Here is a 17175-nt window from a genome sequence, read left to right as displayed (position 1 = left end):
AGGAGTATTGTGCAGCGTGCATAGACTCCCTGTGCCCTGCACGTAATCCAAGCAGAAGTCTGTGACAGCTGGGTCAGCATGACTGATGTGGGCACAGACCCATGTCCTGTCCACTCCGCTCCCTGTTTCTTTCATTTAAAGGCAAAATCAGAAGCTGGCAGTCCTGGGTGCCATGTGGAATTTAACAGGGAAACATCAATGTCCAGAGTTTGGGCCTATGTCTAAGAGCTTTGCAAAATTCATTCGTGAGTTATCTGTACACATGGCGCAGGAGCCCACCCTGCCTCTCTCATGATGTCAGCACCCTTTTAAGCAGTCTGCGGCGCTCTCCCATGAATAAGTGACCTAGTAGGTCATAGCACACACTTCTCCATACCCAGCTTTTCCTCAGCTAAATCGTCAGCTAGACAGTCCAGGCTGGGTTCATCTGAACAGGATGCTGAACCAGCTCAAACGCTGTGAAAGACACGGGTACCTCATTGACGGTGGCCTGAATACCAGAGAGGAGGTCAATGGGAGGCTGGAGAAAAGTTCCACAGTAAAGAGAATTGGGTTCAATTCCCAGCTGCTACGTGGTGGCCCACAACCATCTCTAGCTCCAAGTCTAAGGGATTTGATACCCTTGCCTTGCCTCTGCAGGCACCACCAGACACTGTACACAGTACAAAGACATATATTCAGACAAAACAGCCATACATGTAAATGAATTTTTAAAATAAAACAATAAAGGTCAATAGGGTAAAGTTCAATCTCCCCTGTTCTTTTTTAAGATTTATTTTTAACTATGTGTATGCAGTGCCCACAGCATCCAGAAGAGGGCGCCGGATTCCCTAGAGGCCACTGTGTGCCTACCAACATTAGTGCCTGGAACTGAACTCACATCGACTACAAAAACAGCACAGTAGGATCAAAAACCCATTGCCATTGTTCTTGAGTACTCAGTAGTCCTCATTGTCCGCTATGTTCAGCAAGTCTGGTTTTATCCCATGCTTTTTCAGACCCAGGCCAGCTGGCCTTGGTGGGTTCCCGATAGAACATCCCCATTGTCTCAGTGTGTGGGAATAAATAAATAAATATTTAAAAAAAAAAATGGTAAGAAATAAAAAAAAAAACAGAACAGGCTCTTAACTACTAAGCCATCTCTTCAGCCCTTCCCTCCAGCTCTGAATGAAGCCTTTCAAAGACATAAAGAGGCAAAGTATATGACACTATGAAAGTGTCGACCTATGATGGAGGCTGTGTTAAAACGTGAGTTCAGTGCCATAACAATAGCATTGGAAAGTTTAAACAAACACCTGCTGTAACAGGTCCCAGAAGAATCGCCGTGTCCATAATATTTACTTATACCTATGCTACAGCCCACCTCTGCCACACGCACACTGGCTCAGTATTGGGTACGGGGTCTCCCGAGTTGTCCCCGCCACCCTCTCAGCAGACTGACCGTCCTTTTAAACGGCAAGTAGCCTTGTGTCGCCCTCCCAGGTGTATGATGGATGGAGAGCCAGTTCAGGGAGAGAACGGCCTTCCCAAGCTCATTAGTCATTTTTTGGGTGGTACGGGTAACGGGAATTGAATGCAGGGTCTCATGCATTCTAGGCAAGTAGTTGACAACTGAGCCACATCTCAGATTCTCTATTTTTTTTTTTTTATCTTGAGACAGACTTGAAAGGTTGCCCAAGCTGCCCTTGCACTTAGCCTGAACCCCAGACTAGCCTCCTGGCTCAGCCTTCTAGCCCAGCTGCACAGTGATTTTTCTCATATCCTAAGTTAACTCATCCTAAGTGGAGAAGCATCGCCCATGGTGCCAAAATCAAGACGAAGGTGGAAGAATGCCTGACTCATTGGTGAAACCCCAGGCTAGAGAGACCAAGACTAAGAGATAAAGAAACTCCTGGAGAAGTGGTTACTACAATTGTTGTTTTTGTTTTATATCAAGGAGCACTGTGGGTGGGTGGTCTCCAGACCAAGTATTGCTCCTCTGAGACTGTACCTCTCTGAGGGCAGCCCCCGAAAATCTTGGGGCCCCAGGCACCAGCAGCAGACCTCTGAGGGCTTCAGAAGTAAACTCAGCTACAACAAGCAGGACTGTGGTGCTGGGCTCATGGGAAGACCCTGGGGCCTCTGCTGCTGGATGTGGAACGGGGTGCCTGATGACTCCAGCAGCTCCATCTGCACCCTTACCCTCACCCTCAGCTCAGCTCCTTTCCCAAGCGCTGCGACGGTTACCCTGGTGCAAAGCTTCGATTGGGTCTTTCCGCCAGGGACACCTTCACAGGATGGACCATATGGTCTATTCTCAGCCCAGTGTAGCTGAGGGGTTGAGCACCCGAGACTGGAGGGCAGATCACCTAAACACCTCTCTCCCCCTCGTGGAAAGCACCAGATGAGCCTAGGTCCCTGTGGGGCAGCAGCAGAGCAGAGGTTCCAGCTGATCAGAACGGACAGGTGGTGGGTGGTAGGAGCGAGAAGCGAGCTTCCCCAGGCTGTGAAAACTGCAGAGACAGGGGGTCACTTATCACCGCAGCATGCCCTACGCTCTGCAGACAGATCCAAGAATCAACAGCCCTACGAGCAACAGAAGAGACAGAGTCCCAGTCTGCTGCCGCCGCCGTCACAGACACTGCTGCCCCGGACACCTCTGTATGCGACTATCACTAGCGCCTGGAATTCCCCGGATACCCGCGACTGCCAGGCCTGTTCCAGGCACTGAGCACCACACTAGAGAAAAAGTGCCACTCTCCTAGTGTGAGAAAAAAAAACAACTGTCGTGGGTACCACATACAGGCCAAGGAGCATACTGCAAAATCTGAACAGGGAAGAGCGACGGGAAGAATGGGTTTGGCGCATGGGCAGCCAGGGCCGCCCTGTATCAGCTCATAGCAGCCCCTGAGGGCGGTCATGAGAGTCTCTGTCTGGCCCAGGTCCACGAGAGTCTAGTGGTTGAAAATAACCCTCCTGTGTCTTCCTCCCCCAGATGGCAGCTTACCAGGACACCAAGCCAGGGAAGATGGAAGCCAAGCGAGATAAGGAAGGCGCTGACGTGGCTCTTCAGGGAAAAGTGCTACAGATAGAAGCCAGGTTGGTGAAGACATGGAGTGGGGACAGACTGGAAGACAGTGAGCCTCTGGTGTGACTAGGCTGGACAGCCTAGGGGTGGATCGTGGGGGAGAGGGAGGAGCTGCCGATGGGCGTGTCTTGTGGCTGTGCTAAGAACCTTGGATCTTATTTTGAGCATGGAAATATATCTCTTGGAGTTTTCTGGGTCTTTTAATGCAGACTCGAATACCACAGGGCCAGAAAGAAGAGGGAGGGGAGTGGAAAAGGGAGAGAAGGAGGAAGGAGGGAGCAGGGAGGCTGGGCCAGCAGGCAAAAGAAGGGCCTGACTTAGTGCCGGGGGACAAAACCATTGTACATACCCACAAATGAAATGGTTCCCATACTATCAGGGGCCCACTATGAACTGTGACTTCCATACCTCACAAATCTGGGGTCTCAGTATATTGTTCCCCCCAAGTCCCAAGATCAGCTCAGGTGCTATGATATGCTGGCCCGAACCCTGCAGTGATGGCTCTGGAGCAAAGTGGAGGTGTTTACCTCCTCCACTAGAAGCAGATGGTGCCTGGGGGTGCGTGTACATGTGCTTGCTCATACTCAGACCGTAGCAATCACCCAAAAAAGGAGAATCAAGCCAGACAGTACTGCTCCCGCTAGCCAAGTGTCCTGCTGGGCCTGAAAAGCTGCAGAGAGGAGGATTAAGACAAGGCGAGGCGAGGCACTGGCAGGATGAGAGGGGGGCCGCAAGCTCTTTAACACAAGCTGCTGGGAGCAGCAGTCGGAGCTGCCTAGGCATATGCAGGCACCACATGGCATAAACGAAGTCCCAAATCCTAAACGCATCACACCAGGGGAGAAATTGCAAGACGATGGGCTTCCATCGCAGCCCCGCAGGCTCAGGGCCAGGATGCAGAGACCTTCCCGGGGAAAAGAGCTGACACCACAGCCAGGAGAAAGAATAAGCACTTTGTGCTCCATCGGGGCCAAAGACTGAAGAATGAGCCAGCTATGGATTAAAGAAGGAGCCAGGTAGGCTGACCCATGCTTGAAATCCCCTTCCTTTGGAGGCTGAGGCAGGAGGATAGCCATGAGTTCCAAACCAACCTTGAGTGCACAGTGAGTTAACAATAGGCCTGAGCTAAAGTGAGACTCAAATCAAGAAAGCAGGAGGGGAAGAGATTTTTTTTTAAGTGTCTAATAGGGGCTCAGAGAGTTTGGCTTAGTGGTTAAGAGCACTTCTTGCTCTTACAAAGGACCTAGGTTCGATTCCCAGGACGCACATGGAGGCTCACCACTTCCTTAAGCACGAGGTACGCATGTGGTACACCAGAAATACATGCAGGCAAAACACTCATATACGCAAAATAAAATAAGTCTAAGAAGGAAAAATAAGTGACCGATGGACCTCTCCTGGTGGCTGGGAAGGAAGGAAAAAGAGAGGTTCGCTCTGTCAGGCATGGAGGCCAGGATGAGCCTCAGTACACTGCAGTCTTCCGCACTGTCCTGAGCACCGGCCACAGCCTGAGGCCGCTCTGCACACTGGTCTCTAACACACCGCTCCAACTCTGTGTTTTCTCCCCTGTAAAACGGGGGCAGCGACACACCTGACTCTGGAGACAGATGCAGCAACGGGTTTGATTGGATTCGCATTCTAAACACAAAGGCCAGGAAGTGGGGCTTCAGGCTGGCTGCGACCACAGCTGCCACAACAGTTCTTGCTGGTCTCAATCCCACGGTCGCCATAGTTGGAAACAATCCAGACACTGCCAGGGACCATGAATTGGGAGCCACATCCCTCTTGAACTTCTCCCAGTGGGAAAGCTGACTTCAGACACTTTCCTTAAAGAAATGGTGTGACAAGGGTGGCGGCTCCTATAATCCCAGCACATGGGAGGCTGAGGCAGGGGGCTAGCCACATGCCCCCAGACAGCCTGAGCTACATGGTGAAGTTCAAGCCAGACTACACTACAATGAGATCCTTTATCAAAAAGAAATAAAAAGAAGAGAAGAAGGGAGGCAGAGAAGGAGAAAGAAGATAGGGAGAGAGGAAGATGGGAAGGAGGAATGATGGTATAGGGGAACAAAGACAATAATGACGTCACCTTGTACCGTAGAAGCCTAGTGCTAGCCAACTGGATGGTGGCAACATGTCACACAGCACAGGGAATCACCTGTGCTACCCACGCAAAGCCACTGTCCCCCTGGAGCACCCCTCCCAACTCATTGTCCATGTATCCATTGCAGAACAGAAAGGATGGTCAGTAAGGGGGCCCAGCATTAGGGTCCTCTCTTTTGGATTGTTGGTAGGGTTCAATGAGTTAATGACAGAATATTGCCCAGAAAGTCCCTGGCACCTATCAGGCACTTTTAAAGTATTGGTTGCACCATCACCATCACCATCACCATCATCATCATCATCATCATCATCACCATCACCACCACCATCACCATCAATTCCATCCCTGCGAAGTAGTGCCTTGTGTCTTGTTTAAACCTGTTTAAAATGTTGGGAACGGGAGAGACTTATCTTCCTATTTTAGTAGCTGGATGCAAGATGAATGACTAGAGGCCACACCTCCATCTAAAACACAATAACAAACAGCACTCGCTCACATTTTGATTTAGAAGTTGTTTTGTTTCAATCTTTTTAATTAGTTGTTTTTAGGAAGTAGAAAATTTTATCCAAGTCTTACTTCCTGCTTTCTGTTTAAAACCAAATAGTGTAGCAAGCTAACACATTCTTCTGGTGCTAGGTCAAGGTCAGAAGTGTCCCCTTCAAGGTGGTCAGCTAAGGTAGCTTGGTCCCAGACACATATACCAGTTCTCTTTCATTTGCTAGTCTGTATGTCTCCCTCTTGGCTCCCCCTCCACCACAGGATTTGAGCATGTGCCCTGAGATTCTAAGAACAAAGTGCCCAGAAAAGACCACAGTAATGGACTTCTTGGACTGACTGCCCCAGCAACCAATCAGGAAACACTCAATGGGTGGGTCTCCTATAAGCTCCCTGAGTTTCCTGGCTGTCTAGCCCCAGGGAAATTTGCAGGCTACAATGAAAACTCAGAGGAGGGGTTTCCTCCCCTTCTGCTCTGTCCCCGGAGCTGGGTGGCAGCTCCCATGTCATGCTTCTCAGAAGTCTGGAGGACCTATTGACTCTATAGCCTCCTTCCCTCCTCACCACGCACCCCTCCAGGTCCACTACGCCTCCACCAACCTTACAGGTGCCTCAACCCTTAGAACATCTGCTGCCACTTGCATTCTTGACCTTGGCTCCTGGCATTACACCCTTTCCTCCCAGGCCAACATCCAACTTCTCTTCAACCTTCAAAACCCAGCTGGGGTCCTGCCCCCTGGGGAAGTCTTTCTTCCTGGTCCTCCCTCCAGCTCTTCCAAAGCCTTTTTTTTTTCTCAACCCTCACACAAGCAATTTCCTCTTCCTCCAGTGCCAATTCCACACCCTGATTATTCTGTTCATGTAGGAATATTTTTGATAAAGATCAATTCATGTTCTTCTAATATTTTATCAAATAATCTGACCTTCAAGGACACTAAATTATACCACAGTGAGGCAAAGCACTAATATCATCCCCCTCTAAAGATAAATAAAAACACAAACAGGACAGACCACGTTCTGCTGGACACTGTGTGTCACTAGTGCTTGTTATATAGGTTATCAGAACTGGGGTGTGATGGGAGGGGGGGCTCTGACAGGAGGCCACAGGGATACTGTAAACAACCTGGGGGCCCTTCCATCCTAAGGACAGAAGTCTTGGGAGAGTGGAAGTTGGTACCTTGGGATTTGATGTCTTGTAACACACTGGGACATGTTCCTATACATCAAATTCTTGCTTGTCCCCAGGACATATTATACTGTTGAGGTCAGAGCCTTTTAAGAAATGGGCATTTCTTGATTTCTCCCCAAATGAGAGTCAGTTTGCAGCTTCCCTAGGGGTCTGTGGAGGTGCCTCATGATCAACACTGCTCACAGAGGATATTCATTCGGTGGGCGCTTTATTAAACTGCCATGATTGAAATTCTTCCCTGCAACCCGGGGGTCCCCTGGGGGGGATTTGCAATGATAGAATCAGGATTCCCTCCTGAAATTAATCTCTCTAGGAGTCAAATGCATTTTGGCTTAGTGCCGTGAGATTGTCTTCTGCCTTGGCCTCTGAGGAAGCTGGTGGCTCCATGCTGGTCACACATACTACCCAGTGACCAGAAGATCAATACACTAAACCTCCCGGGACACACCTTAGTATTCCAGTTGCGTCCAGTACAGCGGCACAGCCCACCGATTCCTATCCAGGAGACTGTGGCTGAATAAGAGGTTCTCACGTGGGTGAGGGGTAGGGCAATCGCTCAGTCAGTGAGACGACCTGAGCTCAATCCCTAGAACGCACAGGAAGAGTCAGGCACAGTGGCACACAGGCGTGAATCTAATTGTTGGGAGAGGGAGACATGGAAGAACCCCGGAGATGGCTGGCTAGATAGTCTAGTTTGCTTGGCAAGTTATAGCCCAGTAAGAGACTGTCTTGAAATGCAAAACAAGTTAGGTGGCACCTAAGGAATGACACCCAAGGTTGTCCTTTGGACTCTATACTCACAGGTACACATGTGTACCTGCACACATAAACACACAGAGACACAAAGTGTCACTTCTCCTACAAGGCTTCTTTGAAATCTCAGCTGCAGGATGGGTCAGCTACAGGACAGTACACCAGTTGTGACATATGGCTCCCAGCACATGGACCAGAAACTGAGACGTGCACCAGCTGTGAGGCTTCCTCCCAGATACCCCACTTTCTGCCCAGTGTTCCCTCCTACCTGCCAGGTTTCCTGAGAACTGAAGGGGACCCCAGGACACAGGAACTGTCATCTCTAAAGCTGGTAAGGCCACAGCGGTCTGAGGAAAGCCAGCCCCACTGGGAACGCCCTGGTGCTGGCACAATCGCTTCCTCCTGCATCAGCTTCTTGGCTCTCCCCACTAAGCCAGTCTCACCAGCAGCCATCATGGAGAGACCCCAGTCCTCAGTGGCTGCCTCTGGGCTCTTCCGCAGGCTGCATCCACTCCACTGCCTGAGTTGAACAAAGCCTCCTAGGAACCACAACTATTGCTCCAGAGCATCTGGGGTGTCCCCCAGTCGTTCCCCCCACATGATGAGTGTCCATCAAAGTAAAAGCCCTGAGGCCACCCAGCTCCTCTCCTCCCTGTGGCACCCACCCAGTAAATCATTCACTATTTTTATGGGCTTAGCATTTTACCCGGCTCCTTCCGACCTTTAGTCCATCTGGAATTTATTTCAGTGTAAGATCCGGAGCCGGGATCCAACTGCAAATTATTTTTCAAGTTAGCATGACAGGTGCTTGAGCCCAGCTCTGTTTATATAACGATCCTGGGATCTGAAGCAAAAAAGAACTCCAGATAGCAAACCTCTATGCGCAGCACCAGTAACCAACGTGTGCTCGTCATGCTTGGGGACTCCAGGTTATTCCATGACCCTTGGTGTGGGGTCAGCCTTACCAATAGCCCCGGTAGCCTACTCCATCAGCGTGGAGGCTGAAGCAGAGGTTGAGCCCGCAGCAGGAGGAGAGAGACTTAGAGCCTGTTGAAGACTCAGACCCCCCCATCATCCCACGACCCTGCCAAAGACTTAAGTTGGAGGACCCTTGAGCTAGCAACAAAGCAAATGCCACCCAGCTCATGGGTGCAGGAGGTAAAAGCCCAATATTCCAGAACCCCAGAACCTGGGTGCATGGCTTTATACTGCTCCCACAATTCTTCCTTCAGAGCTGGGGTCCAACTCAATGGTAGCTATTGTCTACCATTCAGAAGCTCTGTTTCATCTCAGCACCACAAGAAAGAAAGGGGGAGGGAGAGAGAGAAGGGATGGGAACCAGGAAGAAAAAGAGGGAGGAAGGAAAGAAAGGAGAGAGGGAAAGAAGGAAGGAAAAGAGAGAGGGGGAAAAGGGTCACTTCTAGCTGTGTTAGGTAGACCACAGATGGGTACATTTTCTCTGATAGGAGGAACCGCCTGTCAATCCTCCGGTGCCCTCCCAACAGGACATCATTTCAGTCCTCATCTGCCTGCAGCATTCGGAGGAAGTGCCAACACAACCACTCCAGGGTAACACCCATAGGCTACAGGCACGGAGTGACAGAACACGCATTGGACACCTGGCCTATGCTCAACACGGTCACCAACTGTCCCCCATTCTCTTCACCACCACCTGTGACTCAGGTCTAGTCCTCACTTCCCACCTAGAGGAGTAAACCCAGGCTACAAAGGCTCAGACACACAACCACAGCCACAGCTACTACAGACAGAACAAGGATGCCATCCAGGTGTCCCTACCTCTGTCCAGGACCCCTGTCCTTCCCTCTCTGGAGCCTCTGATGACTGGGGAGGGCAGGGGAGAGGGGAAACACACATGAGCTGTAGCTATTGCTTGAGCCCTAGAGAAAGGAAGTTGGGGATGACAGAGTGGCCCCTGGAAGCGCAGTTCTGTACAAGAAAATTTGTGCCCAAGTACTGTGTGCGGTTAAGTTTTTAAACACATGTAGAACCACCTGAGTGGGAACTAGAGCTGAGGTGTAGCTCTGTGGAAGAACTCTTGCCTCGCGCTAACCAGGAGGGAGGCAGATGCCAAGTCTCTTGCTGAGGGACAAGGTGCACAATCACACCCCCCCGCCAAGACATCCTCTTCTTTCCCCAAGACAGGCCTCCCTTCTCCCTCACCTTCCTCCATTCCTTGGTCTCCATTACAAAATTAACTCTGGCAAGACTATCCACAGCCTCTCTTTCAACTCCAGCCCCACCCATCAGGGGAAAGTGTACATATCTTTGGTTGGGAAAATCATTGAAACTCTTGCCTCAGGAAGGGCCACAGATGTGTTTAGAAGCTCCTAGATTTTCAGCCAGACAGGTCTGTAGACAGGTTCCCTGCATGTCCCCAAAGAACACTGCTAGTCTCCGTAACTTTGGGAGCCACCCTTCTGCCAGGAACCACTGAGAAACTGCAGCCTTGGTGGCACCTTGGGATTGGCTCACCTCCCATGGCGGGAAAGACTCCAGTTTCGCCTTTACAAGTCAAACTGGCCCTGGCTAGCTGAGGTGTTTCATGGATGGCTTACAAGAAGGTCTCTATGGGAGGGAAATGGTCAGCCCAGAGCAAAAAGGGCCATGGTGGGAATGGACAGTGGACTCCTGAATCCCATAGGAGGGAATCAACTCCTGGGCCAGTAATCTATTCCACCCCTGCTTTCTCACCCCAGCGCAGTGGTTCTCAACCTGTGGGTCGCAGCCCCTAAAGGGTCAGATGACCCTTTCACAGGGGCTGCGTCTCCGGTATCCTGTATATTAGATATTTACATTATGATTCATAACAGTAGCAAAATGATAATTATGTGGTACAAATGAAAATAATCTTTATGGTTGGGGGTCACAACAACCTGAGGAACTGTATTAAAGGGTCGCAGTATTAGGGAGGTTAGGTAGCACTGCTCTGGAGAGCTAAACATTTGTGTGGAAGTCTCACAGGAGGGGATCCAGAGCACTGTGCTGCCAGCAACCTGTCATGGTAGCTGAGTCCCTCTCCAGGAGGTTTCTGCTAGTGGGGACATGTTTATAGGCGGACACTCCTGGGCATCAGGCCACAAGCTGTTCACACATGCACACCTGGGAGAATCTTGAGACGAGTGTCCCACAAGTGGGCAGGCTATGTATAATAAACACAGAGAACTCGGCTTCTGCAAAACTACAGGCCTGCACCCTCCAGAGTAAGCGCAGATGCTGCGGCCACCTGCTGATGGGGCCAGAGATGCTCATAACGGGTGGGGAGCAACCCTTGTTCAGTCTGAAGGTCCCCAGCTTTCGAGCCTGGTTCCAGGGTCATGTGCGTGTGTCAACACCTAAATTACATGCCTTAAATGCACACAGTTTGTTTCTTAACAAGTATTTTCTACTGAGAACCAGAACATCATCTCACTTGAAGAAAAGAAAATTTTTTGAGGTAGAATCATACTGTGTAACCCAGGCTGGCATCTAACTTTTAGAAACCTTCTTACCTCAGCCTCCCAGGCATTGGGGTAGCAGCTATGAACAGCACACCTGCTTTGGGGAAAGGCATTCAAAGGAGTGTTTGTAATGGCCAATCAGCTAAACTACATCTGTAAGCAACTAAAACCCAGAAATCTGGACACCCCTGTGAGGGATTTTCTTGACTGGATCATTTCAAGTGGGAACACCCACCCTATCTCGGGACCGTACCTTCTAGTGGCCGACCACGTAAAAGGACTTGGAAGAATGAAGCCTTGGCAGAAGGAAGCTTTTGCTTTTTGCCTGCTTGCCCTCACCCTTGCTGGCAAGTTTACCCAACTTGATGCTGAGGCAGGTATTCCTTCACTGGAACCAGAACCTACTTCTTTGGACTCCAATGTAGAAGGCAGACTGGCTGAGCCACCCAGCCTCAGAGACGGAGCAACTACGGGATTCTTGGTCTGTCAGTCAGGAAACAACCATTGGTGGAATAGCTGGGCCACAGCCTGCAAGCTACTCTACTGAATTCCCTTTTTAGTATAGATAGATTCATTCTATCAAGTTCTGTTTCTCTTAAGAACCCTGACGAATACAGTGTTTTTTCATTCAAATCATAGGGGGCTAATTTGAAAGAAAAAAAAAACACCAATATGAAAAGCAGTATTTGTAGAAGACTCTAAAATGGACACTTATGACATCACTTCCCTGTGTGGCCAGACCTGGATCCCTCTCTAACCCCTGAGCCCTGCCCACATCTCTACAAATGGAACATCCCCACCAAAATCACACCTGAGGGTTCTGCCCTTTTCCTGCCAGGACCACAGACAGAGACCTCTTCCTCAGAACCACACTAAATCACAATGGGAAAGGTCATGAGGGGTTAGAGTCTCAATGTCAAGGTAAATTCCCTGCAATTCAGCAAATGTGACTGGCGCCACCATCAAGATCACTAGCAAGGCTAAGTCAGTCCAAGCCACCAGGGCTCCTGTCTGCAGAAATTAGACAAACTTCATTAGCTGGCTGCCAGCCTCCAGGTTAGGCCGTCTCCGGACGGCCCAGACAGGGCCCTAGCAAAGGTCAGCTTGCTCGCTGGCCAGTATGTCTGTCTCCTTTATTTCTTGCTGGACCGGCAGCCGTTAGGACACAGGATGTCCATTGTGCTTGAAAGCGAGCTATGGCCACAGATTAAAAATTAATCTACTGCCTAGCCTGACTTCCAACGTGAGGCCTTAATTGAGTTTGTTGCGAGGGGGTAGTACAGAGCTACTATGGTTCGGCCCTGGGGCCGGGGCCTCAATGTTGGGCGAGAGGTTTGTGAGCTCTGTAATGCAATTAGTTCCCAGCACACAGGCTGCTTATCTCTAGAGCCACTCCGAATCCACCCTGGCTCTCTGTGCACACGTCATGGAAACAGAGTTATTGATCTGTGCACATCCTCAAAGGCTCGCTCCAGCAAGTCGAGGCTCAGAGAGAAAGATGGGAAAGATGGGGGAGCTGAGTCCATGGCTGGGAGAAAGGCTCTTCAGAGATGCATATTCATTAATTAAATTAAACATCTAATTCAGCAGCGCCTGTGCATTTAGAATGCAAACGACCGTGGCCCGATTCCCTGGAGACGCTTATGGCTCTCCTCTTAAGTAAATGGTGTATAACTCGAGAGGGGTTCAAGAGTGTGCTGTCTATTATAGCCCGTTCCCTCTGGCCATGGAAGGTTTCCAGAGATTTCTTTATTTAATGAACATTTTACGTAGTGCCAATTTATAACAGGCACATGGTAGGCATTAACCCCTACGCTCACCAAGCATGCTGGATCAGGTATTCACTATGGTTCCTCTGCGGATGAGGAAACAGGGACCCTCCTTCTCTCATGAAAACCTCGTCAGCCTTTGTCCTTTCAGCTCTGAAGCTCCACGGGACATTTCAGGGGACTAACAGGACTGGTGGTGTATTGGACCCACCCTTGGGAACCAACTTGAAAGGTCTTAGGACAGGAGAAATGGCTGAGCAGTTAAAAGCATGTACTGATCTTGCAGAGGACTGAGTTCAGTTCCAAGCGCTCATGTCCGCACCTCCTGTAACTCGACTTTCGGGGGGAATCCAACACCCTCTTCTGGATTTCATGGGCGATTACACTCATGTGTTCATACCCACACAGAGACAGACATACATGCATATAATTTAAAATCAAACAAATCTTTAAGCAAGGAAACAAGCAAGCAAGCATGCATGCATGCATGCCTCCATGATGTCTCAGCACCTGGAAACCCGTCCGTCACAGGGCGAACCTACTACCCTGTACCTCTCAAAGGCAGTTTTAAAAAAACTGTTATACCCCAGCTCACTCTGATTGCTAGTGTTTTTCAGTGCATGTGGCCCTAGGGCAAAGACAGGGGACTGTCTGCTCTGAGAATACCCTGTTGCATCTGGGACTAAAAGCGACAGGCAGGCCTCTGCCACCTGCAGTGTCTGGCACTGAAGACCCCAAACCCTCCCTTCAAGGAAGGCAGCTGCCCTGCTCCAAGGAGGCTTGGAGAGGGGGGTGCAGTTTGCAAGACCCATGAGCGGCTTCATGTCCCGGTCTAGAACCACCTGGCAGAGCCTCGGACCCTCCAAGGCAAATGGCCCTGCACTACTTTGGACAAAGAGTTTTAAGAAAATGCGGTGTTGAAGTCAAGCTGTTGTTCAGGCTGCAGTCCTGGCAGCAACCCTTCCCTTCTCACAGGCACCCACTGAGAAATTGTCGGTGTATCTTTAGCGATCACACTCCCCAGATCCAGGGTCTCTCACGTGGGAAAGTGAGTTTATATCAAAGTAGGTATGGTGGTCACGCAACCTGCTCCCCACCCCTTCCCAGGCTCCTGCGTGGGAATCAGAGCGCCTCACTGCACCTTCTATGAAACCCTTACCCTCAGGAAGGTAGAAGAGACTCCCACTTCATCACCAGGGCCCCAATCTCTCTCCTCAGAGCCCCCACACCATGCTGCTCTTTGTCCATCCAGAGTGCTGATAATTTTTCCAAGCAACTACTTACCCCCCAATACTCTGACTCACTGTGCCTCTTGAACCTGTGTATTGGTGACCTTTCAAACTGGCTTAGCTTAGCTGTCTCCGTTGCCTGGAGATACGGCCAGCTGTTAGGAAGCCCTGCCAGGACAGATGGGTGGAGCTGCAGGTTTTCGGGTCACTTTAGAACTCTGAGGCGGGTACGCGGCGTGACTCTCCTAGGAGGCTCCCTGGTCCCTAGAGCAGTTTTGAAACTGCTGAAGTAATGGTATCCACCCCAGGCTGTCTGTCCATGTCTAAGAAGCCCCTGTCTCTGCCCCCTGTAGCCCTCAGGGAGCCCCACTACACTCTCTCCGCTTGAATGCCACCAACACAAAGTCTTTAGAGACAGTGGCTAAAATGCCACACGCGGTGTTAATTACCCTTTTTAAATGATGCATAAAGACAGAGGTATCCAGAAGCTCAGGTCTACAGGCCTCTGAGCGAGAAGCTGATCAGGCCACGCAGCCTCCCATTTCTCAAAGCTACAGTTGAGGAAATGGCAAGCTTCCTACCGAGATCTGCCCATGATTCCCCTAACAGAGTCCCCAAGTCCACAGATGCCGGAAGGATGACAGCTGCCACTCTCACTCCTACAAGGAGGGCTAAGGTGGCCACAGCCCAGCTAAAATGTGACCCTCCTCCTCCTCATTTCCCACACAGCCTCTGAATTGCACACTTCTGCCCCAGAATGCAGGACCCTCTCCCCATGTCACCCTGGAACCAGGTGCAGCCTGGCTACAGGCCTGTGATGCTGGCTACTCAGTAACCATGAATTCCCCACCCCCAGTCCATATGAAGGGACTTGTAAGCCACAGCTGTCCTTAGAGCACCACCAGGATGCTTTCTGTATGTGTGTATGTATGTATGTGTGTGTGTGTATGTGTGTGTGTCTGTGTGTATGTATGTGTGTATATGTGCATGTATGATGTGTGTGTGTGTGTGTGTGTGTGTGTGTATGAGCAAGCCATGGGGAGCAAGCCAGTAAGCAGCATCCTCCATGGCTGTGCGTCAGTTCCTGCCTCCTGATTCCTGTCCTACTTGAGTTCCTGCCCTCACTGCTTTTGATGATGAACTGTTACATGGAATCGTGAGCAGACTAAACCCTTTCCTCCCCACGTTGCTCTGGTACTTTATCACAGCAACTGTAACCCTAACTAAGACAGCCTCCTACAAGAACAAGCAGCTCCCAAATCCAAGAGACAGTGCCAGAAGCATGGCTCACTCCTTTGGCTTGGGGATGGTCCAGTGAGAGTGCAGCCGGGTCCCCTCCCCAGCCCACGGAGGATGCCTGAGGTGAGTCACACCCCTTTGAACTTAATCCTTAAGCAGTAGGACCCAAAGACAGAAAGTGGTGAGGGGGCCATCCTGCAGGACCACCCCAGAAGGTCCCTGTGCTGACAGGGCTCTCTGGATTCTTAAGGCTTCTCTGGTACTTGCCCTTCTGAATTCTTCAATGAGTTCCCTTCATAAGACAAATAGCTAGGGACTGGCAAGATGCTCATCAGCCAAGAGAACTTGCTGCCCAGCGTAACCACTTGAGATTGATCCCTGAGGTCTATATTATGAATGGAAAGAACAAACTCCCACAAGCTGTCCTCTGACCTCCACACAAAGCCATAGTATGTATACACACACACACACACACACACACACAAATGCAGTATTTTATAAAGAATTGAGAATACCCTTTAGAGAAGAAGCAAAGAAGTAACTCCCCATCCCCCGAGGCACCCTGAGAAGTATGGCCTCCCTAGTTTGAAGGATGGTCTCAATGCTCTCACATCCTGGCTCCCCTAAGCTTCTGCATGGATCTGGGAAACAGGTTCTTTAACAGATGCCCATGAAGACTGGGGACACTACCCCTGAGGGACAAGTGTGGAGACCACACAATGATGGCACCATTCCCCTGCCTGCCAACAGAAGGTGACAGTGTGCCAGGCCTGTGTGCAAAGTACTCATTAAGGGGCTCTTAAAGCAAAGCCAGCCTGAAAGAGGAAGGAGCTTGCTTCTCCCAGACAGTCTTTGGGCTCCTGGCTCAAGCCGTTCCAGAACCAGAGAACACCCACTTCAGTTAAAGAGGTCAATTAACTCCCAGGCCTACGGTCCTTACCTATGGGACTTCTGAGCTGGTTTTCCACCAGCAGTCAGCTAAAGTCCTGAACATTAGCGATGTCACTGGGTGTCGTGACTCCAGAAACCTAAATATGCAGCCACATCTGCAACCTCATTCCTCTCTAGTCTACAGAACAAAGAAAAACGAGCCAGTCGTCCGTGGCCCAGGACTTGCTTTGTCAAAAGCGAGTGGGAAACACGCGACATCAAGATCTTTGAGGGCTGAGGTGTGGCTCGGTCGATAGAGTGCTTGCCTAGCACTAGATACTCAAAGGCCTGGGTTCAATCCAGCACCACATAAAAGCAGAGATGGTAGCATACATCTGTAGTCCACACACTTGGTGGTGGAGGCAGGAGAATCAGGTGTTCAAGGCCAGACTGGGCTACCTGAGACCTCTCTCCGAGGCACTAAAAAACCTCCTGCCATGGGATTCTGCCAACTTCAGAGTCCTCACCATTCCTACCAAACACATATTCTTCTCTTCTCAGGATGTGTCCTGGCTAGTTTTATGTCAGTTTAACACAAGTTAGAGTCATCTGAAAGGAGGGAACCTCAATTAAGAAAATGCCTTCATAAGATCTGGCTGTAGGACATTTTCTTAACTAGTGATTTTGATGGAGAAGGGCCCAGCCCATGGTGAGTAGTACCATCCCTGGGCATGTAGTCCCTGGTTCTATAAGAAAACAGGCTGAATTATTCATAATAGCCAGAACCTGGAAAGCACCTAGATGCCCTCAACCAAAGAATGGATAAAGACAATGTGGTACATTTACACAATGGAGTACTATTCAGCAGTAAAAAAAAATAATGACATCTTGAAATTTGCAGGCAAACGGATGAATCTAGAAATAACTATATTGAGTGAGATAATCCAGACCCAGAAAAACAAATAAGATATGTACTCACTCATAAGTGACTTTTAGACATAA

The 17175-nt window shown here is 50.0% G+C and overlaps 1 protein-coding gene across 12 annotated transcripts in view; it reads right to left on the bottom strand.

Moving 5' to 3' along the window:
- The window catches only part of Rimbp2 (RIMS binding protein 2), a 192566-nt gene that overhangs the window by 111300 nt on the left and 64091 nt on the right, over window positions 1-17175 (bottom strand). Inside the window, exon 1 of one of the 12 annotated variants that reach the window (XM_075978041.1) lies at window positions 2987-3131. The exons of 10 other annotated variants lie outside the window; for them this stretch is intronic. The gene's annotated coding sequence lies outside the window, so the exon portion shown is untranslated. Of the gene's footprint in view, window positions 1-2986; window positions 3132-17175 lie in introns of those variants that run through there. One more of the 12 variants, XM_075978033.1, reaches the window with a different exon arrangement.

The sequence above is a fragment of the Microtus pennsylvanicus genome, chromosome 1 (genome assembly GCF_037038515.1).
Source record: "Microtus pennsylvanicus isolate mMicPen1 chromosome 1, mMicPen1.hap1, whole genome shotgun sequence".
NCBI lineage: Eukaryota > Metazoa > Chordata > Mammalia > Rodentia > Cricetidae > Microtus > Microtus pennsylvanicus.
Note: the sequence above shows the minus strand (reverse complement) of the source record. Positions and strands in the feature narration are given on the sequence as shown.